Source organism: Sminthopsis crassicaudata, chromosome 1 (assembly GCF_048593235.1).
Source record: "Sminthopsis crassicaudata isolate SCR6 chromosome 1, ASM4859323v1, whole genome shotgun sequence".
Classification (NCBI taxonomy): domain Eukaryota; kingdom Metazoa; phylum Chordata; class Mammalia; order Dasyuromorphia; family Dasyuridae; genus Sminthopsis; species Sminthopsis crassicaudata.
The window spans coordinates 668,667,190-668,694,287 of NC_133617.1; the positions used below are offsets into that span (position 1 = coordinate 668,667,190).

Below are 27,098 nucleotides of genomic sequence, written 5' to 3' on the forward strand. Positions count from 1 at the left end.
TAAATTTTATAAAATCAACTATTACTATTACTACTAGTAACCACCACTAGTCTTCATCTATACTTTGTTTTCTTTCTTTTGGCATCTTTATACAAAAAGTCAGTCAGTATCCATCCCACTCTTTTTATGCTTCATGTGAATGGCTGGTTCATTCACATGCATTTAATTTAAAGGCAGTATTAACATGGTTCCCCCCCCCCAGGGTATTTTATTTTCATGTGTTTATTTTTCTCTTTTTTTAATTGAAGTTTTTTATTTTCAAAACATATAACAAGGATATTTTTCCCTTCTTCCCTCCCATCACCTCCCCTAGATGACATGTAATCCAATATATAATATGATTTTTTAAAAGTAAAAACTAACGTTAATTTAGTTCTGGATCCAACTGGCCTAATCTTTAAAGAGACCCAAAATATGCATGTAAGTTTGAACCAATCTCTAACTTTCCTCCCATGCATCTCCATGATGACATAATTTGATTTGAGCATAGGAAATGTTCATATTAATAGCACAAGTGTTTGTACTTATGAGGACAGAAAATGTCCAACAGAGACAGCATGGGATAGGAATAAATTTATGATATCTGATTTAAAAAATGTAAATACTGCAAAAAAAAAAAAATGCTTCCCAAACAGCAAGAAAAAGTTTGCTTTGAATTGCTCCTTGGTTTTAATTCCTCAGAAGCTACAAGACAGACACATATATAAAGAAGTAGAAGTTATAAATCCAGTTATACTTTCCTTAAAATCTTACCAGGGATCATATAAAAACCAAATACTGAGTACTTACAGTTGTTATCATGGGAAGGCAATATGGCATAGTAAAAATGGCACTAAACAAGAGACCTAGGTTTGAATCCCACCTCTACCATCTTTTCTGTGTGACCTCCACACAGGTCATACAAATGACTTTCCCTCTCTGAGCCTCAGTGTTTTTATCTCTGTCCAGTCTGCTTCAAAGGGCTATTGTGAGGATCAAATGAGATGATGGCTATGAATGTACTTAAAGCACAGTCTCATCATAAAGTACTGTGAAATACAAGACTATACAAGGATTAACCATGTAGTAAAGAAATCATCCAATAGTTATTTTATATTTTTGCCATATAATCTTGAGTAATCAAAAACCATATGCTACCATAAAAAACAAGACTTTAACATATTACTGCAATTAAGTTTATATTTTGCATTCTTAAAACCTATTATCATAATCTGTATTAATTTCTCTTTTTTAATTAAAAATTTTTTTTAAATTGCTCTTGTGAATCAATTGACAATGCAATGCAATCACAACTCTGATCTAGGTTTGGGGTTTGGGTCCTGTTTTTTTGTTTTTTGGTTTGTTTTTTTACTATTTATTTCTGTGATTGCAACCTGGGTTGCAATTGTAAAATGAGTGACTTGGATTTAATGTTTCTGAGATCCATTCCAGTTCTCAGTAAGAAAGTAGCCAGCTTGTTGAACAAAACCTAGAGCTGCTGTGGAGAAATTTTGTGGAGAAATTTAACACATCAGGCAAGAACAATATAAAAAGCTTTTAAAATGAGAATGAATTTATCAAAACACAGTTCAGAAGATTTCAGGAGCTCAAAAGCAAATGCTGTATATGTAAATACAGAGATTTCATATTAACAATATCTCTTCTCTCTGAACTACTCAGGGATGCTAAGTTATCATTCAGACAAGGCAAAACATTGCCCTAACAAACCTTCACAAATAAAAAAGAGAACAAAAGAAATCAGTCTTCTGGAAAAGCAGAAGGCTTCTTTGTTTTCTATAATGATCCTGTCATTTCAAATCTAAAAAGGGTTTCTGTTAGGGGAACCAGGTGTCCTCCTAATATCACTTTGCAAATGATGAAAATCTAGACTGGGGAAACACAAAGTGCTTCTACACAAAGCAAATGCAGCAAATTTAATAACATAAAAGCAAGGGTGAGAGAGAAGGCAACTATTAATCCTTTTTTAGGAGACCTTCAAAATAATCTTCAATGCAACAAATTTCTTTTAATTGTTAACTATAATTTTTGGTATCTTATCAACATCCCAGAAAAAGACTAAGGTTTACTAGAGCTGTTTACAATAAGCCACAAAATCAATAGGCTCAGCAAAGAAGAGTTGTTTTGTTTTGTTTTGTTTTTACAGTACTGAAGAAACAAAACAAAACCTAGCTGCCCTGAAAAGTGAAAAGTCTCTTTAAAAGCCTCACTGCAAATCATTTTTTTCATTTTAATAGCAGCAAAAACAACTTTTGAAAATCAACTCAGAGACAACAATTATAGTAAATATAAATAGCATAAATAAATACCTTGGGCAAGTCACATAACCCTATTTGCTTCAATTTCCTCGTGAGTTGGAGAAGGAAATGGCAAACCTACATACACACAAATATTTTAAATGATCTTTAAGAGTCTTTTAGCCATACGTTTCAGTATCTAATTCAACCTATCTAAAGAAAAACTATTACAGAAAAATACTTGAATGTTCCTCTCTTTAGTTCTTCTTATTTCTGTTTCTGAAGCAGGTATTAAAACTATGCTACTATACTCAAGCTCTAAATCCATAAAAAAGAGGTTAAGTACAATACTCAGAAAATTAACACCAAAATGAGTTCTCTATACAACATTTGACTAAAAAAGTGTGGCATGAGTAACATTATGTTATGGTCATCAAAATAATTCTATTCACTATGTAAAGCACTAGAACTGGCTCCTTCAAAGAATGGGAGTAGGACTACTCTTCAAGGACTCATGATGAAAAATTCTACCCACACCTGAAGAAAATGATTATGTGTAATACAGATTGAAGCATACTCCCTTTTTCTTTTTCTTCTTTTTTTTTGCTGAGGCAATTGGGGTTAAGTGACTTGCCCAGGGTCACACAACCAGGAAGTGTTAAGTGTCTGAAGGCAAATTTGAACTCAGGTCCTCCTGACTTCAGGCTGGTGCTCTGTCCACTTCACCTAGCTGCCCCAATTATCTCTTTTTTTTAAGCTTTATTTTTCTTGAGGGTTTTTTTTTTAATTAGGGTGGGAGATTTCTGTTTTCATATGCCTTTTGAGGACGGAAATGTTTTTTCATAATTGTACATGTGGTTTCTTAATGAGGGCTGGGGGCTGGGGATAAGGGAAAAAATCTGGAACTCAAAATACATGTAAAAATAATTTTAAATATTAAAGTCCAAGAAAAAATAAAGAATGGGAAATGCCAATGGGAATAAGAAATCATTCAGCAGTAAGAGAATACAAAAGACAATCTAGAATCAAAGATTGACACATCTGTCAATACTAGAAGGATGAAGTTAAGAACCAGAAGTCCTAAAAATTCAAGTCCAAGGTCTTATCTGTTAGATGTATGATTTTCATGCTCTAGACATGGGGAATTATTATGGAAAGGCAATGAACAAGAAAAACTCCAACATATTTCAAAAAAGATTAGCCATGGATACATTAATAACTTACTTCTATCAGTTTAATAACATTTCATTCCAATTTTAACAAAAGAGCATGAAGAGAATCTCCCCCAAACTAGTTTATCTTCAGAGAACGGGATCATCCTTTTACACACACACAGAGTCATCCATCTTGAAGGAACCTCTTATCTCAAGTGAAGGATGAGTATAAAATTATATTTTATATTCCTAAGTCCTATATAATAAAGGAATCTTCAAAGAAATAAAAGGCTCTTAGTTGATTCTCCTCCTCACCACAACAGTACCAAATGCCTATCAATCTTTTAGCCTCCCTTTTAGCTGGCTCCAACTCTATGGCTCAAACTCTTTCTGAAAGTGTCCATAAAGTGCCTCCAAATGTAGTTACTTCATCTTCCCATTCTTCCTTATCTTTATCTACCAAAAAGAATCTAAATTGTTTCCAACCTGGTGCTCTTTAAACCTGATGGAGGTAGCTATAGTTTTCTCTTTGATGGGAGATACTGTCTATCCCTGATGTACCTAAGCGCTGGGAACCAAGCTGTTCCCTCTATCCCATTATTACTAGAACTCATTAGCCAGATAAGTCATGACAAGGCTGCCTGAGCCTCAATTTCCTCTCATCTGTATAAGGAGAACAGGAGTCAAAGCTTATTGCAATAACAACAGTGATAGGTTATCCCTTCTCAAGACTCTGGGCTGACATGCTGCACAACCCAGATGTTATTAGCAGAGAAATAAAAGAGGACGAAGTTGATTTCTCTCCACTTCATGATTCAGTATTCATAGCTAACCCACACCAACTTTCTTCATGTAGGTCTGGGTCCCACAATAAGGCAAAAGTTAGTGATGGAAATATCCTGCTCCTATACAGAAAACTTGGTGGGAGGGGAAGGTGAAGGGGCACAAGGAAAGAAGAAGAAAAAAGACTATTTAACACTATTACTTTCCCTGTGTGTTCCCCACCTAAGATGGCTGGGAATAGGGAAGGAGTTCCAGAAGACAAGTCCTATTATCTGCACTGGAACCAAATTTATAAGGCAAAAAGCTATAAGACTCACAAATGTGTGGGCTCTTCTTTATTCTTGGCTCTGTAGATTGCAATTCTATTACAATTGTATATGAAATCCAAAAGAAAGAACAAACAGAACTAAAATATGTCAAAATGTGATACAAATTATTCAGATGCTTTAATCTAGAGAGGGACTTTGCTACCCCAATTCAAGAAATCAAGGATACTATATTTAAAAACAGAATGTTCAAACTCATAAGCAGTGTTCACATTCGTTTTCAACAAAACTTGATTCATGTACTTTAAATTTTAGCAAGAAAAAAAAATGTTCCCAAGAATCGACCTTTTTCCATACCACTGGGCTCAAAATCAAAAGTATCACAGAAGACACCAAATCTCAGTTTTTACCAGCTGATCAATGAAACTGCTGTAAGAACTTGGAGTGTGACCAAGTGGAAAAAAAGAACACTAGATCTAAAGTCAGAAAAATAGGGTTCAAATCCCAGTTTTACAATTTATATCTGTGTGACCTTAGCCAACTTATTTATTTTCTCTGAGATTCAGTTTCCTCATCCATAAAATATGGGTTGAACTAAATAATTTATCTTATCCAGTTCAAAATTCCATGACCCACAGTGGTGTTTTACAGTTTCAAGACATTCTCTCTTAACTTGCTATTCTTTTCAAGGGCTCCTCTCTTATCTATCCACCTAAGCATTCGGCCTCCCCAGGGTAGAAAAAGAAAGAATGAATCCAATGTTATCTTGACTCACCATCCAAAAATTATTTTGATATGCCATCAAAGAAAATACTAAATAAACAAAATTTTGTGCTGATATAAGTATGAAGAAGCAAAATGAGGAAATCTAATTGTCAAAACATAAACACTATGAATTTATACTGACTATATGTCAAGAATCTATTCACTCTACACTATCCAGCACTATGGCAACATGAAGATTTTGCAATACGGCTTGAGAGAGGACAGACACAAAACAGCTAGATGCACGGAATCAAGTGTAACAATGTGCTTATTAACTAAACAACAACTATGAACTGTTAGGCATTATAAAGACAAGCCAAAATGAGGAACAGCTGTGCTTTCAAGGGGTTTGCTTATATTCTCATAGAGACCATACAGGACTAAAGGACTAAGGACTAAAAACATTGAGCACATTCTGCTTTATATCCCTTTGTAGCATCTTTTAATAGTAATGAGGACAAGAAAATTCAATAAAAGTCTACTTATTGATATTTTAAAATAAGACTTGGCTCACTACACCGCAATAAAACAAAGTATATTTTGAGTAAAAGAATCATAAATAAGAAAATGCTTTCCATGTCAAGGGAACAAAAAGAAGACAGTTCAGTCTAGTGGAAAGAGTATTCATTATAGAGTCAAATTTTTATGTTCAAATCCCAGATGTACTACTAATTATAGTTAGTTAACTTTGGGCAAGTTGCAACTCACTTGGTCTCAATTTCTTCCTCTATAAAATCAGACTGCTGGACTAAATAATCTATAATCCATTTCTTAAAGAAGGATGGAAATTGCATGACCTGTGAAGTGAGGACAAGGAGATAGGTGGCATAGTAGATAGAAACTGAATCCAGAGCCAGGAAAACCTGAGTTCAAATCTAAGCTAGACATTTACTAGCTGTGACCTGGTCAAGTCATTTAACCTGTTTGCCTTAGTTTCCTCATCTGTAAAATGGAGATAATATGATAGTACCCAATTCTCAGTTGTTTTGAAGACCAAATGAGATAATAATTGTAAAGCAGTAAGCCCAGTGCTTAGGACATGTAAATAGGATTTATTATAATTCTCATTCTCATAAAGTTCTTATCCAGTTTCGTTTTCATAAGTCTTTTGATTTCTTGCCTAAATAAAGCAATAACAACTCACATTTATAATACTTTAATCTCTGCAAAATCTCTTTTCTCACAATTCTGTAACATCAATATTCTTCTCCCCAAGGTTCTCTTGATTAGAAACTATAGAACTTTTTCACTGAGTCCTCTAAAAATAAAAATTCAGCTCTGAGGAAACAAAGCCCAACTCCAGCCACAATAACAAGGTACAGCTTAACACAAACAAAACTCTCCCTGATCATGTAGTTTATTACTCTCCCTAACTTTTAAAGATTATAAGCATAGTTTGCAGCAAATTCAAATAACCAGAATGTTAATAACCCAAAGTGGGTGGGCAAGGCAGAAGGTTAGAATTCCTAGTCTTAGTCCTATTTAGATAGTTTACCATTCCATCCACTGCTTCTAAGCTCTACCAGAAACATACAAAAAGACAACTTTACCATTATATAGTTTGTTATATTCAAACTAATTTCTATCTCCCTGAAATTCTAAATGTGACACGAGATTGTAAAGGACTATACTAGACAATTCCTCTCTCCTTTTCCTGGTCTCTCCCCAGAGTTTACCTGCCCACCCAGCCCACCCACAAACTCTACATTCTCTAAAAAGTTCTGTTTCATTTATTGTATTCAACTCCTATGCTTGAAATTTCAGTCTTCATCTTACTTTTGCTAATGGACATCAATGAAGACTCAAAGGAGATCCTTTGAAGACATTCTTCTCTTTACAAATGCTTTGTCAACTACTATGACAGTTAACGGTTATAGACCCAAAAGTTTGCCTCTGTTCTCTGGAGAAAACAGTCAAATTAAAACCAGTACCTAGTTGATTATATTATAATAAATCTGCCACTTGTAATAAGCTTCTAACCTAGAATTGTAGATGTACTGAAGACCAATCTGAGCACAATGGAAAAATGATTTCACATTAATTGGTCTCATTTCCATTTCTATTTCCAATATATCCCTTGAATTTATTAAATTAATATTACTAATGTAAAATGGTTTCAGGTCCTACATATACTTGCTTTCATGGTTTCAAAAACAAATTACAAATTTCTTATCTTGGAATTCAAAGCCTTCTATAATATTATACCAAATCATTTCCCAATGTGTCCCAATGCTTACAAGATTCCATTCATTTATTCACATAATTTTGCCTCAAAGTTAAAAAACATGGGAAGGCCTTATCTATTTTTTGGCTAATTTTAACCTTTTATTCTTCAAAGGATCAGCTCAAAATGCTGTCACTAAATTATCTGTCTTTAAGTTCTCATGACACTTCATTTCTACTTTTCTAAAGGCACATATACCCTTGTATTATGTATTATCTGTGTACATGACTCATGTCCTTTACTAGAATATAAATTCATTGAAGGAAGGCACCTTAATGTTATATATCTCAGTATGTATCATAATGTTCTGCACATAAATGTTTACTGAATTTCATGAAACCAGACTTTTTATATAAAAGCCAAAATCTTAGCCAAATGGAATTCCTGACAAAGTATATTTTTAGAGCTATAACATTCTCTAGTCTCAAAGTAAGGAAGGCGTCAGGTTAATTTTAAACCATAGGACAGATTTTGCACCCTTTGGGATTATGTCAGCTGTTGCCTTGACAGCTGGCAAGGCAGCTGTGAAGGAGCAGTTCGGGTGCCTCTTCTATAAAGATGAATTATTATTTCACAGAAGCTTAATCAATGTTTATGAACTGAAGGAAAGGAAAATGACAAGAGGCCAATAACATCCAAAAGCCTTTTGGAAGAAGGAACAGTCTTACAAGGGATCCGGAAACACAGTTGAAGAAACTGGGATTGATTGACCTAAATAGGATAGCTCTCTTTAAATATTTTAAATGCTATCATATGGAAGAAGGAACTGGAAGTAAGAGGTGGAAGTGAAAGGAAGACCAATTTCAGACTAATGTAAAGAACTGCTTGCTCACAATGAGAGCTACCCAAAGAGGACTGGGTTATTACAGAGGATGATGCAAGGGAATTCTATTCTGATTTTCTTAGATTAATTGAACTGGAGGCTGAGGTTCTGGATCCCTGGAGTACAAAGCCCTTTACAGTACTAATAACCTCCACCAGCTAGATCATAAGTAAACAAAGGTGGAGCCAACCAAAACCTATTTGTTCTCCCAAAGAAGCTCAAGTGTGTCTTCTCTGTTCTGGCGAAGGACAGGGAAATAAGGATGGTTTCAACCAGTCCCAGCAAAATCTGTCTCCTCTGAAATATCCTAGGAGAGAAACCAATACTAAACATATTGCCAAGGCAATGCTGAAATCTTCATATACATTTTTAATGTGTTTAATGAATTATTTAATACTTCACTGAAGTCAATCCGGTATCATGCCATCTCTTAATAGAAGATAATCCTGGTTTTCTATGCAATTTCAACTTTCACAAGACAGCATTTAAAGAAAGCCTCCCACCAATTATGTATTATCAACTTTTTTTTTTCCCCTGAGTAAAATAAGCCCTATGAAGTTAAAAACTGCACATCACAGTTCAAGAAAATTTATCCTATAGGTCAGCACCAGACTAAATAGAACCTGAATTCACATCTGCTTCACAGGATACAAAACATTTGTAGAAATTAATAACTCAAGAAGGCAATACAATATAGGGAAAAGGGTGCAGGACATGACTTGGGTTCAAATTATAATTTTGACACTAATTAATTATGTGACACATCCTAGGCAGGACCCTCAACTTCTCTAAACATTTGACTAAAAAATAATAATAATGATACACTAATAATAATACTTGCCTACTTGTAAGCAAAGTATAAGAGCAAGGATTTAGAACTGAAGGAACCTTAAGAGATCATCAAATCCAATCCCTTCATTTTACAAATAAACTGAGGCCTTAAGATGTTTGATTTGTTCAAGATCATACAAGCTGTATGTAAAATCTTAAAGAGCTATAGAAATTGGAGGTTATTATTTAATAGAATCATAGGAAACTGGCAATATTTATGCTAGAAAAAAACTGATTGATCATTTAACCCAACCCTTCATTATAGAAATGTGAATACTGAGGCTGAGAAAATAATGTGCTATATGGACATGGGGTCACATAGCTAATTAAGTGATGGAGTCAGGACTGGAATTCTGGCTTTCTGATGCCCAATTCTATGCTGTACCACAAAATAGTAATTAAAAGCACAAACGTTTGTAACACTACCACTAGGAAGAAAAATTAATATAAATAAATCACCTCCAAAGGAAGATAAAGCAGTATTAATGGCTGACATTTATAACTGCTAGGACTGTCCCAAAAGTCAACTGCATTTTAATAATTTCAGAGTTGGGAGATGTATAAAATTTGGAAGGGTTCATGACGTCTTTATAGTTAATTCTCAGTTTTCCAATTTTGGGGTCAATTTTAATTTTTTGTTGTTCAGACAAGATTTCATCTCAGCAATTGATCTGTAAGTCTTTAAAAGAACTACCTGAAGCATCTTTGAGAGCCGACTTATTTTGCCCATGACCATACCTCTCATACTCTTCTTGTGTCAAAACCAGGATTTGAACTAGGTCTTTCGGATTCAAAAGTCAGCCCTCTACCCACAATGCCAAATTGCTTCTTGCAACTGTAACTTAATTCAAACCCAAAATGAAGGGTTTCCTAAAAATGGAACTTGAAATTAAAGGGACATCTGAGCATTATGCTGATGAAAAAACATTTACTCTTTTTAGAAGGCAAGTTATAAAAATAACCAATCACATTTCACTTTCAAATTTACCAAGTAAATAAAATCCTTATGCACCCATATGGACAAGCATTTCTAACAAATGCATACGGCATTCTGGCTCACCCCCTGGATGACCCTGGTATATCTCATTCTTAAGAAGGTTAGCATTTGCCATTGCCAATGTGTCACTGATAATGCCCATCACAACCAATTCAGAAGTAGGAAATTCTTTCACCTGTGGGCAGTATATAGCAGGAGAGCAGGCAGATGCCAAAGCCACTGTGATGAGACTGAAGTCATAATGCTGGCCCTGGAGTCTGTACTAATAGGTTAGCTGCCAACCAGTAAAACTGGGGCTTCTGAAGGCCTGGTGCTAGTCTTATCCTTTGGAGAATCATTGATCCATTGCCAATTAAACAGCTATGGAAGAAATGCATTCCTTGACTGATACAATTTCTAGCTAAGTAAGTGTTTTAGAAAGTCTGTCCTTGGTTGCTATGTTCAAGATGAATGTGGGAGAGGGAAGAGACTGAACTTAAGGAAACCAATTAAGATCATAAGGATCATAAAGGGACCTTAAAGGTCATCTATTCAGTTTGTACTGTACTAGTCTTAACTCCTTTACTCAATCCTGTACTAGTCTTAAAGAGTCACAAGAATTGGGATTCAAGTCATGCCTTGGCCACATTCCACGGTGGATGGCCTTGGGTAAATAGTTCTAGTACCTACCTGGGCTCTAGTCTTGTCTTCTGTACAATGAAGCTAATCAATCAATAAACATTTATCAAGTACCAACCATGGGCCAGACACTGCATTAGGCACTAGGGATACAAATAAAGAGTAAGCTGGTCTTTGCACTCAAAAAATTTAATTCTATTCCTAAGGTTCCTTCAATCTCTAGAATTCTGTAATTTGCTGAAGAGAAGACGGTTAGTGGTGGAATGAGGTCTCAAACTTAGGTCTTCTCAGATTAAGACCAGAGCTCTTTTCAGTACGCTATACTAGGAAAAATTAGGTGGTACAGTGGATCAAGCGCTGGACCTGGAATCAGGAAGACCTGAGTTCAAATTCAACCTCAAACTCTTACTAACCTTACTAACTAAGCCAAGTCACTTAATCCCTGTTAGCCTTCTGCATAGCACCTACCTCTCAGGGTTGTTGTGAGGATCAAATGAGATAACAATTGTAAAGTGTTTAACAAAGTGCCTGGCACATAGTAGTGTGCTATATGAATGTTAGCTACTATTATTACACCATGCTGCCTCCCTTAACAGAACCAGGGCATGTACCTTGTACTAAACATGTACTCCCAAGTATATCTCAAATTTCCCACTGTTAAAAGGCAATTTTCCAATAAAATGAGCAAAGCTCAAGAGATCAGTCACACAGGAAACTAGGCCCTAAGGTCTAGAGCCACTAGATTGCAAAGCTGCCTAATAAACCATGGGCACAGAAAAACAACAGGCTTCATCACTAATAAACAACTCCTTAATAATCAAAGCAGAAGAATGTGGCTTTTTGTGCAGCCATCTAGCCTATAGAGATTTCACTTCAAAGTGGGGACCAGAAGCAGCTTCCTAACTTTCTCAGTCTTCAAAGAGAACCAAGAGCTGGGTGAATGAACTATCTCTGCCTAAAAACTTTTCAGGTAGGTTCTAAGGTACAGTTCTCTTAAAAAAAAAAAAAAAAAAAAAAAAAGTTGTCATTATTTAAAATTTTTTTTAAAAATAGTTGTCAATTCCAAAGGGTTCATGATGAAAATGTTATCCATATTCAGACAAAGAACGGATGGAGTTCTGAATTCAAACTGAAGCATACTATTTTTTCCCCCTTGTTTTTTGTTTTTTGTTTCCTTCTTTTGGTTTCTTTTACCAGAGGCACTTAGGGTTAAGTGACTTGCTCAGGGTCACAAGGCCAGGAAATGTTAAGTGTCTGAACCTGTTTCAACTCAGGTCCTCCTGACTTTCAGGGCTGGTGCAACATCTAACTGCCCAGGTCTATTCTTTCACAACATGACTAATATGGAAATAGCTTTAACATGATTGCATATATATAATCTATATGAAACTGCTTCCTGTTTTAGGGGGAGGATAGAGAAAATTTGGAACTTTTTTGCTGAGGCAATCGGGGTTAAGTGACTTGCTCAGGGTCACACATTTAGGAAGTGTTAAGTGTCTGAGGCCAGATTTGAACTCTGGTCCTCCTGAAACTCAAAATTTTTTAAGTGATGTCTTTACATGAAAATAGGGGAAAAAATTAAAAATAGTTAAGTACTATTAAATATAGGGCACATTTTCCATCTCATTTAAATATTTAAATTATATTCTAACTGAACAATGAAGGAAATATTTTGAGAAAATTTTTAGATTAGAAAAAAATCTTTCTAAATGTATTACCTATCCTTATTTCTGTCTGCTGGCCTTCCTGGTTTCCTTCAAGTCTCAGTTAAAATTCCATTTTCTATAGGGAGCCTTTTTAAATCTCCCTTAATTCTAATGTCTTTCCTTTATAGATTATTTCAAATTTATTGTATTTATTAGAAGTGTCAAACATGAGGCCTTGAGAGCATGCAGGCAGCAGCATTTCCAAGTGTATGCAATTAGAAAATACTTAACAAAATCAAAGTACAATAAAACATAATGTTAATTTGTGGTTTTATAAGTCAATATATGATCCAACAGGATCTCTATATATTGTTTAGTGGCCCTGGCTCTGTTTCAGCTAGACATAATTGCTGTGCATAGTTTGTTTGCATTATGTTTGCATATAATCTCCCCATTATTACTGTGAGCTCTTTAAGCAAAGACTTATATCTTTTGCCTTTCTTTGTGATCTTAGTGCTTAGCACAGTGCCTGCCTGGCACATAGTAGATACTTAAGAAATGCTTACTGACTGACAGGTAGTTTGCTGGGCAACCCAAATATATCACTATACATTTCATTAATATCTGAGAAACTCACTAAAATTTGTTCTTAAACTATATTAACTTTTAGCAATAGCAGAAACATCTTGGTTTAAATGAAAAACCCTTTCCTTGCAGTCTCAATAAATTACATAATGGAAAATTTTCAGTTCTGTAAGCAAGGAACAGAAATGCTTAGCCAAAGCTGTGTTGCCTAGATACCGATGACATCCTACTACTAATACAAAGATCTCAGCATCAGCATAGGAATATACTAACAAATAGCTGAAGCAAGCTAGGTGGTGGTGATTTCCAGTTCTATTCCACAGTTATTCTTGCCCAGCCAGGTACCAATTTGTCACATGTAAAGATTCAGAACAAAAAACAAGTCTATCCCATTTGTAAGTTTTACTTCAATTAAACCAACTTAAAATGTATGCTAGTTATTAATTTTAAATGTAGCGTGTTCTAGTTCTTGATCCTTGATGCAATCAGCATAATAATCCACAAACAAGAGTATCTGGAACATCTCACCATCTTTAATAACAGAGGTTAATCTTTTTGTGTTCTGGGCCTCTTTGGCAGTCTGGTGAAGGTTACAGAGCCCTTTTAAGAATGTTTGTTGTTAACATTCATAAGTAAAGGAAATGCTAAATTTCTGTTAAGAGTCAAGTAAAAACAAAGATGTAATTTTTTTCCTCTATTCAAGTTCCTGGACTTCCAATTAAGAACCCTGTAGAGCATCACCTCTGACAGAAACAAATATACTAGATTAGCATACATCTACCTATTTTACCCACTGCCTGATATTAATAATCAGAGATCATTAAATAACATTTCCTTGTTTTATGTAATAAAGATAACTGTCAAACATGCATGGGAAATACCTTATTGGAGAACCTCAAAGGCAGTAATTTGCTTTACTGCATTAGTTCTCAAACTTTTTTTTTTAATTTGCTGAATTACAAATTCTCCCCAAATCCATGGAGAAGGCAAGAAATATGATACCCATTTTATATATATACATATATGTGTGTGTGTATATACACACACACACACACATGTGTTCTCAAACTTTTTAGTCTCATTATCCTTTTATGCTCTTAAAAATTAGGATCTTCTGAAGAGTTTTTATGTTGATTATATCTAATGATATTTACTGTATTAGAGATTAAAATATATTAATATTATCATGAAAGGAGCTTTGACCTTGTGGTCCCCTTGAGAGGTCTTGAAAACCCACAGGAATTTCCAGATCACATTCTGAAAAACCAATGTTCTACTGAATCTAATGACTCTCTCTAGTCAATAAACTATACCTAATAGAGATTTGTACAATTCTCTACTTTCAATGTCATGATAATAAAGATAATGTTCTATTATGGAATATTATTTGTGACAACTTTCCAGCTCTCTTCCAATACCCTCATCAATTATATTTTTGTTGTGCATACTGATTGTTATTAAAATATATTTTACAAATTAGGCACAGAGGTTAGTATTTGTCATTCTATTTTCCTTTTTATGATAATAAGGTTCAAGTTTTTTCCACCTTGTTCATAATTTCATTTTCACTTTCATATATACTTCACATACTTTGAAAATCAATCCCTCTGAGGCTCTGAGAATCATGTCATCTTCAGCACATACTCTCTCTGTTTAAATTTGGTCTGGTTTATTGCTTTTCTAATTTTTATTTCCTTTAGTGCCGGTTTCCACATCCTCTAGAAATACATTGGAATTTTTAAAAGTCCAAATGCAGTGGATCTCCACTGCCTCTGCTGGTGAAAAAAGCTTGACTTCCTTCCTCTTAGAAGAAAAACAGGTGCCTTGAGAATAGAATGCTACATATATTGGCACAGTATTGACAATTTTTGTTCAACTGTTTTTCTTTTTTAGAATGAAGGGGTTAATTCTGGGAGGGAAGGTGGGAGTATACTAAGAAATAACTGATGTAAAATTAAGAGTGGACAGAGGACTAGACATACAGTGAAGAAGATTAAGGTTCAAATCCTACCTTTGACACTTACTAGATGTGTGACCTTGGGCAAGGCCTTTGACCTCTGAGCCTATTTTCTCATCTGTAAAATGGAGATAATGCCTGGTAAGTACCTACTACAAAAATATTATTGCGGGGTTCAAATGAGATAATATATGTAAAGTGTTTTGCAGACTTTAAATTAAAACACTATATAAAAGGCCAGGTATAATTATTAATTCTAAAAACTTCTGTTATTTTTCAATTATTTCTCTGTTATCTTCCTTCATGTTTCATCTTTAAATAATCTTAAAATTACTTTCCTAAGCTGTGTCTTTTGACAAACTTTCTTTGAATCTGTTTTTTCTTAATTTTGAAACAACATTGCTCAGACTCTTTTTTACAAATGGATTTATATTTTAAACTAGTGTTATCCTTGCAAATGCAGAGCTCTACAGACAAGAATCATAATCACACATCACAAACAACAAAAAAAGCTAAATAAAGGACGCCATCATAGAAATGAGCAATGAAAAAAGGACAACCACGTCATGTTGAAACAGAGTCTCAAAGGGCTGTCCATATGCTTGATTGATGAACTCTAGAATTCGTGAGAAAATAAAGAAAACCCTAACAAATTAGATGGCCATCCAAGAATGGGTAGGCATAGATGATTTGTAATCTGCATCACTGAAAAGAATACTCACATCAATGAGTTTATAGCACAATCTGAATAAATCTAACATCCAAATCATATTTGATAACATGCTATACAAAATTCATGTCCTATTACATACATACATATATACATATGAGATATACATATATACATAGTCAATAAAACCTTATAATTACATAAAGAAAATTTGAAGGAAACACAAAAGAAAATTATGAAGCATTTTGTTACTTTATTTTTTCAATCTCAAAGTAAACTATTCTAATTTTGTCTTTTGTATTTTTAATTTTGTTTTTGGTCTATTTGTATTGTATTTTTGAGTGTTACATTTTTATAATTAAAAATTAGATTTCAACACTTCACTGGAATCATAACTCTAACAATGTCAGTAATACTCCCTTTCAACTAAAAAGATTGCAATCTAATCACTTTTCCATCCAATATGATTCTTGTTCGTATCTTCTATTAAAAAATCTACCCAATGAAACAGAAGCTTTTCATGTAGGTCTTGTATAGATTGTGTGGGTTGTGGTGCATCATTCAGACCACACACACATACACATACATACACACATATGTATATATGTCTGTGTATCTATATAAAATATAAAAATCTATAGCTTTAATTTTATACATTTACATTTTCTAAACTGCATGTTTTGTAAAACTTTTTGTATGAAGACAATCACTGGTAATATGCTGTGTCTCTAGCTACCACATGTCCTTCCACTGACCTTTGGGTCATTTGAAATTTTGAGGCTTCATAGATTTTAGTGTGGTTCCATAATTCACAGAAATAGAGCATAAAGAATAAAAGATGGGGTATGTGTGAAGGAATAATTATCTAAAACCATACCAGCAAAGTGGAACTAGTTGGCAAGTTGCTTTGAAAATCATCTTGGGCTAAGGACAAGCCTAGTTTAGTTATGGAGTGTATGATCATGGCTCATAGTATTATGGTCCATAATTTTGCTTATAAAATACATTCTGTGAATTCTGTATCAGTCAGAATAACAGTTAATCCAGTTAGAATGACAGTTAACAGTCTTAAAGCACTTCTAACAGTCTAAGAAAACCACAGGAAGACTTCTTAGTGTCATATTTTATTGAATTTTTAATACCCAGATGGATTCCCTATCTAAACAAAATCTACTTTCTGGCCAAGATTAATGTTTTAAAGGTCAAAGCTGCCTAAAAGTTTTAACAGTTGACTTTGTCCTTTCTGTCAAATTACAAACATTTGATTTCATTTTATTTAAGAATTTATAAGACTATTAACAGGCTGCAAACTTCTTGAGAGCAAGAAAAGAATCTTTTATATTTTGTCAAGCCCAGCATGTTGAACATAGTAGGCCTTTAGATGAAAAGTTTGTGAATATAAGGAAGCCACAATGTTATACTATTACAAGTCAAAATGATTCCAACAAGGTCTTATTATTACATACATTTTTGAAGCTTCCCAAACTGGAAGAAATTTGAAAGAATTTACTATTTTCCATAGATTTTGATACTTTCTTTTCTACACTCATTTCTCTTCACTAGCTCTACATTTTGCTATTTAAAATATGCATGTTATAGATTTGACCAGATGCTAAATGACATCAGTTTGACTCTATCATGCTTGTCAAGAATACAATTTTGTTATTAAATTATTCAAAAGAGCATAGAGATGGAGGAAAAAGAAAATGTTAATTAAATGTGGTAATTTTCACCAAAATTATGCCTCTGGTCAAAACCACTACAATAGCAATAAATTTACCATTATACTAGTTTCTTTTCTCCTCTAACAAATTTTAGATTTTAAACCCATATCCAAATGTTTTCGATTACCTGATATACCAATCCATTTAAAAATCCTCTTCTGATGCCTGTGACATGAAGCTGATAATGGGTTTCACTTGAAATTGATGTCTGTAAAGCTTGAGTTCTGACAGATCTTATGAACCCTGGATGAATCATCTGTTCCAGTAGAACCAGCCCATTTAAAAGTTGGAGAGGCAAATGGAACCAGACAAACCGATCTCCAGATAATGAATTGTTCTAACTACTGCAACTGAATCACAATATAGTATTTTCATCTTTTTTGTTATTTGCTTGTATTTTGTTTTCTTTCCATTGTTTGTCCTTTTGATCTGATTTTTCTTGTGCAGCATAATTATGGAAATATGTATAAAAGAATTACACATGTTTAGTGTGTGTGTGTGTGTATATACATATGTATATACATATGTATATATATATATATGTGTGTGTATATATATATATGTGTATATATATATATGTGTGTGTATATATATGTGTATATATATATATATATATATATATATATATATATATATGGATTACTTGCCATCTACAGAAGGGAGTGGGGAGAAAGAAAGGAGAAAAAATTTGGCACACAAGATTTTGCTTGCATTGAATGTTGAAAACTAACTATGTATATATTTTGAAAAAAAAAAGCTTTTAAAAATAAAACTTTATTAGAGTCAAAATGATTTGAAATATGGAGTACTAAAAACCTTGTCCTAAATGTATATACTGCATTTTGAAATATCAGCTAACGAAGCTATCATAACTAATAAGACATTTTACAACTAAGCTACTGCCCAAAAAGATGTTTCCTACATCAGTACCCCTTTATTAAAAAAAAAAAAAAAAAAACAGAAAAACTTTGTTTTAATTCTTCTAAACTATGAGTGTCAGTGGGTTGAACCTATATGTTAAAAATGAAAAATGCAACACCTTCCAAATAATTTTAAAAATTAGTTGACATCAGAAAGAAATTTATCAGAGGAAATGCCCCTTTAGATAATCAGAACTAAAAAAATAAGTTTTGTCCTTTAACAAGTGAAGTCAATAATACTTCTTCCATTAGGAATCTATCCATTCCATTTGTGAGGTTATTTGTTTTTCAACTGCAACAGCTATTAGCCAGCAATCACTACTAAGCATTTATGAAGTACCTATTATGTACATACTAATTAATACTAGGGATACCAAAAGTAAACAGTCTTTGCCTTCAGTAACTTACATTCTAAAGGAGACAAGTGAGGGGGATGGGGGGAGATGAAGTAAAAATCATATTTTCTAATTGCTGAATCATAAAGTTTTAAGTCCAAGATTTTTAAGAATAAAGAAATAGTCATATGGCTTTCATGAAAGTATTAATATTAATATATTATTACTATTATTATTATATTTTATCCACTTATAAGTTTCTTAACTTTTTCTATGTCCTCTGCTGGCTTTCATAGACTGTCTGCAGCTTTTGCAAAACTCTTTAAAAAATTCCCATTTAATTTCTTATGCTTGACCCTCAATATATAAAAACTTCAATGAGAAAAGTCTTGATTTGGAAGGGATAACCATAAAAGAATTAGACAGAAATAGGTTCTACCATTACCATTAATGTTTTAGTGCTTTGATGAAGGCTTTATCAGAGAGTGAATTACTGTGCAGTCTGCTATCCACAATCTTTTTGTGACCTTGGCATGTTACTTAACTTGGACCACAATTATCTAATTTCTAAAATGTGAGGGTTGGACTAAATAATTACCAAGATGCTTTTCAATATTATAATCTCATCTTATACATTGGTACATATCTGCAAAACATTTCCTCACATTTTTGTAGCTATTTATGATTTACAAAGTTCCTTCCCAGGGTAGGTTGTATTAGTTTTATTTATCAATTTAACAGATGAAAAAAACTAAGGCTCATGTTTTAAGCCACATAGTGAAACAATTAGAATTTGAATTCGGGCCTCCTGCCTCCTAAGTCCAAAACATTTTCTGGAGGCACTGTGATATCTCTTTGATATATTTCACTGGGAAATTATATTATCATCATAAAAAGGATACAAATACCAACGTTTTCATAATTAGTCCTTAAAGAAAACTTTTATCTTTTTTTTTCCCCCTGAGGCTGGGGTTAAGTGACTTGCCCAGGGTCACACAGCTAGGAAGTGTTAAGTGTCTGAGACCAGATTTGAACTCAGGTCCTCCTGAATTCAAGGCTGGTGCTCTACCCACTGCGCCACCTAGCTGCCCCCTTTTGTTATCTTTTAAAGCAGGGGTTCTCAAACTATGGCCCAGGCTCAAGGTCCAGGTGTGGCCCGCTGAGGATGTTTATGCGGCCCATCAGGTTGTGGCAAATAGGCTGAGGGGCGAAGACAGAGTGTGAGGTTTTGTTTTTACTATAGTCCGGCCCTCCAACAGTCTGAGGGACAGTGAACTGGCCCCCTATTTTAAAAGTTTGAGGACCACTGTTTTAAAGAGTTCTTTAATTTAAAAAAATATTTTTATATCTAATTCCATGTATTATTTTATACATTTAAAAATATTATTCTAAAAAGGGATCCTTGATTCACCAGACTACCAAAAGAGTCCAAGACACAAATACATACTAATGGGTTCCAATATTTTCACCTTCCAGTTTTCAAAAGTAACCTGCAAATTTTTCAAGTGCCTTTAGCTAGGAAGGATAGAGGAACATCTTTCTATTCTACTGCCCTCTGGCACTGACTGGGTGACATCACTAAACTGCCCCATGAAAAGCTGAAAAACCAAAACAACCAAAGAAACAAAATACAAAATCAAAAAACAAACCAATCCAAAAATCCACTAATAACAATTTGCATTCACCTCAGATTAAAAAAAAACCTCCAAGCTTAAATTTTTCCATAACCTTCAAGTTTTACCAGAAATAAACTCCACAAGTTATGACACAAAACTGTTCAAAGAGAGGTGGTGAAAATGACAGATGTGATTTGAGAAGAATTCACAGACATTTCCTTATTGGCCATAGTTTCCTCCAGTGTCAAAAAGGGCTGGACTACTTTAGAAAGCCTCTTATTGGTGGTACTTTTCAGCTCTAATAAAGGCGCCAAGCAAATACAAAATAAATTTTAAAATGTGCTGTATCACAAAGTATTAAGATTTTTTTTAAAATAAGGAAACACTTCTACTGATAATTTCACTAAAATTATTAGTATATTAATATTTTAATGAGAACAAAATGAGGTTCCCATTATTAATGAAAATTAAAATTATTTTAAAATAGTTTATCATCTTTGCTCTCATCCATTTTAATTTAGATTATACTTGACATAATTTATTATTAGAATATTTACATATAGTTTTAAAATAAATGTGCATTATATGGAAGATGTGCCCCCTTTTTTTTTACTGATAAAGTATCTTAAATATAAATTATATTTTTACTGATTAAGATAAAGATATCTGGCACCTAATAGGTACTTAATAAGTAAACAATACATAGATATTTTCAGTGTTAACAGTGTTATTTACCAGCATGAAGAAGCTTCTCTTTCTATAACATAACACACTTAGGGCATTTACCACATAACTGACATAGTTTGCTAGAGCTGAAGGAAACTTTAAGGAGGTAATTTTGTCGAACTCACATGAAAACGAACTTCATTCTGCCCTAAATTCTAGTTTGCATCAGAAAAATGTCATCTCCCACAAAAAGCGGGCCCCGTTTATCCGCTGATCTGACCAACAATTGCCCCCTACACAGAGAGGCTTGGAGAACTGCACTGAATGAAAGGAGAATGAAGCTCTTATCAAGTACAAAAAAATACAAAGAGTCATGACGTTTTTAATCCCCATTCCATGTTAAATTGAGGATTTGTTCAAGAAATCAGGGAACTTGACTCTCAGGACTGAAATTTCTTAACAAGTATATGCTAGCCCCTAGCCCCAGAGGAGCAAGCCCCATAAGGTCCAGAAAGTTCCAGTTCTAAGTGACAAAGAGCAAACATTGACTAAGAAAGACACTTTCCCATCCCTAAAATAAATCATCGATTCATCTAATCATGGCACTGTGCTCAGCAGTGAGGAAAACACCACGTTCGGATATGGTTACCCTCAAGGAGCTTACAATCCAGCGGAGGAATAAAACACAAGCACAGTTAACCGGTCACGGAGTTAAATGGCGGCTGTACCGGGGAGGTAACGGAGGCGCAGAGGAAATGTGGAGTGTCACGTCAGTCCATGCAGACAGCTTCAGGGAAGGGAGAGTGAGTGACAGGAAGGCCTAAGAGGAAAGGCGTCCAACCAAGACAAGTCGTGGCAGTTAAGAATAGAAAAGAAGAGGTCAGAGCCGGGATTTCAAAAGTCTACTTAACAGGACTGGTCCTGAGGGAATACAAATAATTGGAAATGAAAACTAAAAGGAGTCCAAATTTTATTCTAAGCTCTCAAACATGGGAGACACCCTCTTAAGGATGGATGAGACCCAGGACGTAATAGCTCGGGCAGATTAGTTCGGTTTGGGGTTACTTCACACCTCCTGGCACACAGTGGGCGCCTAATAAATATGCCAGCCCCACCCATACTGTTGCCCACATTCACAACTGAAGGGCACGTTAAAAGTTCATAGTTGAGGTAAAGACTTAATTTTCCCCCATCCAAGCTCAGGGTGTTCTCTCAGACCAGTCTCCGTTAAGAGCCCGGATGTAAACAGACTTTTGTTTTCACCCCAACATGAGGGTGCAGAAGGAAGGACAAGATTTAAGGTCCAGTGCAGCTCCGAAAACTGCCTACATCCTTCCCCAAGGAGGAAAATGAAGGCCTGAGAGAAGAAAAGACGCAGGGCAGGGCTTGCGGCCCGAGGGCCAAGTCCGGCGCTCCTACCCTTTGCCCCGTCAGACGGGGGAGGGGTGGTCAAAGAGTAACACAGAGAGGAAATCCCGGGAGCTCGGAGGGGTCCAAAGCGCTCGCCTGCCTCTCCCGGGCCGCTCAGGCAGGGGGAGGGGAGGGAGCAGAGGGGGGCGGGGCGAAGCGGAGGGCGGAGGAGGTGGGGACAGAGCGAGCTGGCCCCGGGAGCAGCGGCTCGGGATGGGGGACGGAGGGAGGGAGCGCGGGGCCGAGCCCAGCAGGGCCGCCCGGCCCGGGGCGGGGCTCATAGGGCCAGGCCGGGGGCGGCTTCCGGGGGGCGGTGAGGGGTGCCGGGTGCCCTCGAGGGCGTCTCTGGGACTCCGGACTGGGGCCGAAATTGAGGGTCAAATGCGGGGAGGGATGGCAGCCGTCCCGGTGGGAAGAGCGAGGAGGCGGCGAAGGACGTAACGTTACCTGCGGCTCAGGCCCGTGCGGTCCCCGGTGGCGACTCCAGCTCTATTGTTTCTCCGGAGCCAAGATGGCGGCCACCGCCGCCGCGGGCTCCCCCCGCCGGGTACCCTCGCTCTCAACGAAGGGCCTCATTGGCTCTGGGCGGGAGAGAGGCTCGCTGATTGGATAGCCCAAAATACGCTGTTGCTAAGGCGTCTGGTGACCCGGCTGAGAGGCTTCGAGGGCGGGGGAAGGGAAATTGAAGTGGAGGGGGGGAGGGGAAGACCCAGGCTGCACCTAGGGGCTACTAAGGGATCCGGCCCTCTCAGTCATGTGACATCACCTCATTGCCGCACTGAATAAAACCTCCCATTCCCACTTAGTTTCCCCCAGCACCCCCACTCAACATCATCCACACCCCCACACCCCTTACATTGTCTCATCAGATTCCCACTGAACACAACCTACCCCTTACCCCAGTGGATCCCTGCTGTTCTACTGAACACCCCGTACTTCAGAGCAGACATCTCATCCCACGCACACACTTGGTCTCCGCATCCTCATCTCCAATGACTCACCCACTCCATCACTCCCGGCATCCTCCAGCGCCCCATCCCCCACAGTGTACCCCGTCCCTCTTCCCTTCCACTGAACCCCGCAAGCGCTCCTCTTTGCACAATTTGACTTATCCCAGTTAACAGTGTCCTTCACTCCTCAAACATCTCAGGTTGGAATACCCGCCTCAGAGATCAATCACTGTCAATCATCAGTATTGATCTGTGCGGTCCTGAGGCGGGGGAAGCAGTCGGGGAAAGTGCAGAGAGCCCCGAGCCCTGGCTCTAATTATCTGGGCAATGTGACCTTGAACACCGACTAGACCCAAAAAGGGGGGGTGTCAGCAGGAAGGGGTTCCTGGGTCCCCGGCTGTTGGCAATAAAGGCATGGATGATTTCCTTATATTTATTTAAACAAAGCAAGGAAAAAATAACAAGTTTGATTTAGAGTTAGGATTCAAAAAGATTTTACCAGAATAGAACAAAGGAACAGATGGAATAAAGTCAATTTAATAGGAAATCCTCTCACCTCAACCCACCTCTACACTCCAGAAGAAGAAGAAATTAAAAGAGAAAATGAAAAATGTTAAAAGGATGCTAGGAGAGGGAGATGAAGTGCTGAAAAGAAGGAAACTTGTCTTATCTTATTTAATTGGCTGGAGGTGGAAAGTGGCAAAGCAAAAGGAAAAAACGAAAAACAAAAAAACAAAAGCTATTCCAAAGAAGGAGTTGTTAGTTAAAGGTAATGGGTTTCCTGTTGTTGGGAGTGTTTGTTCAATAAATATTAATTAAGCACTTACTATGTGCCAGACACTAAGAGTTCGTTTCAGTCAACCAAATCATCTTGAGGGAAATCCAATCACTTGAAATCAGTATTTGCTTTCTGTCCTGACAAAATAGTGGATATTCCCCCAACGGTCCTCAATCAGGAAAATGTGGTTCCAAATCTCTCTTCTAAAATATACTAGCAAATTCTAATTGCTTAGTTCCTCAGATAACTCTCTTCAAGACTACAAGTCAGAGAACTATCTGCTTTGCTTAAGTGAGACACCATACTATCAGTGATCTTGTTTTTTTAAGCTTTTTATATATGCATAGATAGTTTTTAACATTCATCCTTGCAACGCCTTCCAGATTTTTCTCCTTCCTTTTCCCTCATCCTCTCCTTAGACTACAAGTAATCCAATATATGTCGATGATCTTTTGAAGGATTGGAGGATGATTAGATCAGAAAGAAGTGTATGACTTGCCTTCAGATATTTAAAGTTTTCTAAAGCAGAGGAAGACTTGAACTTCTTGGCCTCAAAGAGCAAAACTAAGAATGAAAGAAGGTAGCCTCAAGGCAGACTCTAATTCCATCTGTGCCAAAGTAAAATAGGTTGTATTAGATAAAGTAATCAGTTCCCTATCCTCAGAGGGGGTCAGTCAGGATGTTAAGCATCTATTTTGTGCTATGGAATACACAAAAAAGCAAATGACAGTTCTTGTCCTTAAAGAGCATACAATACAGTGGGGAAAAAATATTTAAGTATACAAGTAGTACAAAACAGCCACACTTATAGAGTAAAAAGAAAGGAATTAAGAGAGGGGAGATACTAGGATTAAGAGGAACTGGGAAAGCCTTCACTTAATGAGTAAATATTCATTAAGCACCTGCCAAGTAGGGTCCTAAGTGTTAGAGATACAAAAAGAGATAAAAGACAGCCCAAGCTGTCGGAGAGCTTACAATTTAATGGGGGAGACAATACAAAAACAAATATAGAAAAAATAGGAAATAATTAACAGATTAAGAATTAAGAGGTTTCCCTTTAGTGAAATTTTAATTGGAATTCAAAGGAAGCCAGGGAAATCACAAAACAAATAAGGAGGGAGAACATTCCAGACGTAGGGGACAGCCCCTAAGAGTTTAGAAATGGAGAGTCCTACTCCTGGGACTGGAGGAAGGCCAAAGTTATAATGTTCTCTGGCTGTGTTAAGGTGTAAGAAGATGGAAAGGTAGAATAGGGCAAGTTCATGAAAGCCAAGTAGAGAATTTTATATTTGATCCTGAAGGCAAAAGGGAAGTACTGCAGTTGGTTCAGTCGGCAAAGAAGTGGTCGTATTTGAAGTTTAGGAAATTTATTTTGGTGGCTGGAGACTGGGTTGCAATGGGGAGAGATTTTAGGCAGGCAGGTCCAACAGAAGGCTATTGTAATAGTCTAGGTGTGAAGTGATAAGGACCTATCCCCAAATGATGGCAGTGTTAGAGTAACAAGGATGCTATATTCAAGAGATTTTAGAGATGTTGCAAAGATAAAACAATTGGGTTGTGGCAACAGATTGGAGAGGGGAGGTGAGAGTTAGTGAGAAGTCCAGAATGACACCTAGATTGGGAGCCTGAGGAGGATGTTGTCCTCTAAATAGAGAAGTAAATAAAAGAGATTATCAAGAAGAAGAGAGTAATCTATACTGTCAATGGCTACAGAAAACTCAAGGAGAATGGAGATTAAGAAAAGGCCACTGGAATTTGGCAATCATGAGATCATGTTTTGGAGAATTGTTTTAGGAAGATTCTGAAGATTACTTGGCAATATAAGTTACCATACACTGAAATCCTTTCTCAAACAAAGTTGCCAAGCATTCCAACTCTACTGCAGAGAGCACAACTCTGTTGAGCTGTCCATGTTGTTCAAATGCCAAATATATGCTAGACAAAAATATTATTTGATAGAGACAAGGCAAGCGCTCACAAGATGGTCAGAAGAAGCAATACAAGGACACTCTCCAGGGCTCAAAATCTTAGAAGTGATTCTATTGATGAGGGAGAAAAGCAGACAGCCCAGTATGTAAATGACCAACAAAACCTCACATCCTCTGGAGAAAAATTCCTTTCTTATACAGTCTCTGGAGAAACTCCTTTGTAATACAAACTTCTCCATTTCCTATGGAAGCAGAAAAGTTTTATCAGATACAAATCCTGTTCTGTTTATCCTGTTGTGTATAAAATTAAGATCTCAAGCTATGCTCCTTGCAATAAGGCTTCTCTCCCTGGAAGCTTATTGCCTGCTGTGAGGGATAGAAAATCGTACCCAAAAATGACTACTCAGAGACCTCTAGAAGTAAAAAGCAGAAAAGTTATTTATTTAATAAATTATCATGAGAATGAGCAATTCCACCATGAGGAGGGAAAGAGAGAAAGCTCATGGTAGAAGGGCTAAAGAACTAGGAGAAGATATACAGTTTTCATAGGTTTTAATTACAAAGGATTACATCATGGGTTGGGGAACATTAAGGGATAGGTGACCCCCCCCCCTCCTTGATTGGATGTTATTTGTGCCAAAAACAGCAGATTCCCTGGTTCCCAGAGGAACCATATATCAGCCAACTAGTTGTCTAAACATTGATAACTTGAACAGAGATAAATGTCATCACCTTGGGTTAAATTCATATTATCTAAAATCTAAGTGAATATTGGCTAATACTCAACATACTTATGCAGGTCACAGAGACCTAGAAAAGATAGAATACAGAAAAGGAATTTAACATTCTTGTAAGTTCTTCACCATATCTTACTCCACACACCCGCCAAGACTTCTTGGTGTTCTTTTCCTAATCAATAAAGCCTTTCTTGTCACAGATTTGAGTAGGAGAATTCTTTCACCACAGATCCGCCCTTAACACTTTGGATGAAGGAGAGAGAGACAGACAGAAACCACAGACCCATCTCAGCCCAGTATACCACCCTCTTCATTTGGTGGCCCTCGAAGTGTTTTTTTGTTTTTTTTTTTTTTTTAAATGGAGGGAAGCTGGAAATATCTCCTTTCTATAGAGGGGGACAGTTCTAAATTCCCAGGAATTGTGGCGAGAACTGTTGGGAGCTAGAAAGCTCTGAAAGATCATTTGACTTGGGACTCTGAG

General features: G+C 36.2%; 1 protein-coding gene across 9 annotated transcripts in view; it reads right to left on the bottom strand.

The window, feature by feature from the left end:
* The window catches only part of IP6K2 (inositol hexakisphosphate kinase 2), a 47,393-nt gene extending 24,171 nt beyond the window's left edge, over window positions 1–23,222 (bottom strand). For 2 of the 9 annotated variants that reach the window (XM_074283217.1, XM_074283218.1), the window contains exons 1-2: window positions 22,672–22,763; window positions 14,938–15,001 (exon numbers count right to left, since the gene is read on the bottom strand). The gene's annotated coding sequence lies outside the window, so the exon portion shown is untranslated. Of the gene's footprint in view, window positions 1–10,140; window positions 11,713–14,904; window positions 15,002–22,233; window positions 22,327–22,671; window positions 22,806–23,122 lie in introns of those variants that run through there. The other 7 variants (XM_074283212.1, XM_074283219.1, XM_074283214.1 and 4 more) reach the window with 7 other exon arrangements.
* Window positions 23,223–27,098: the final 3,876 nt, after the last annotated feature.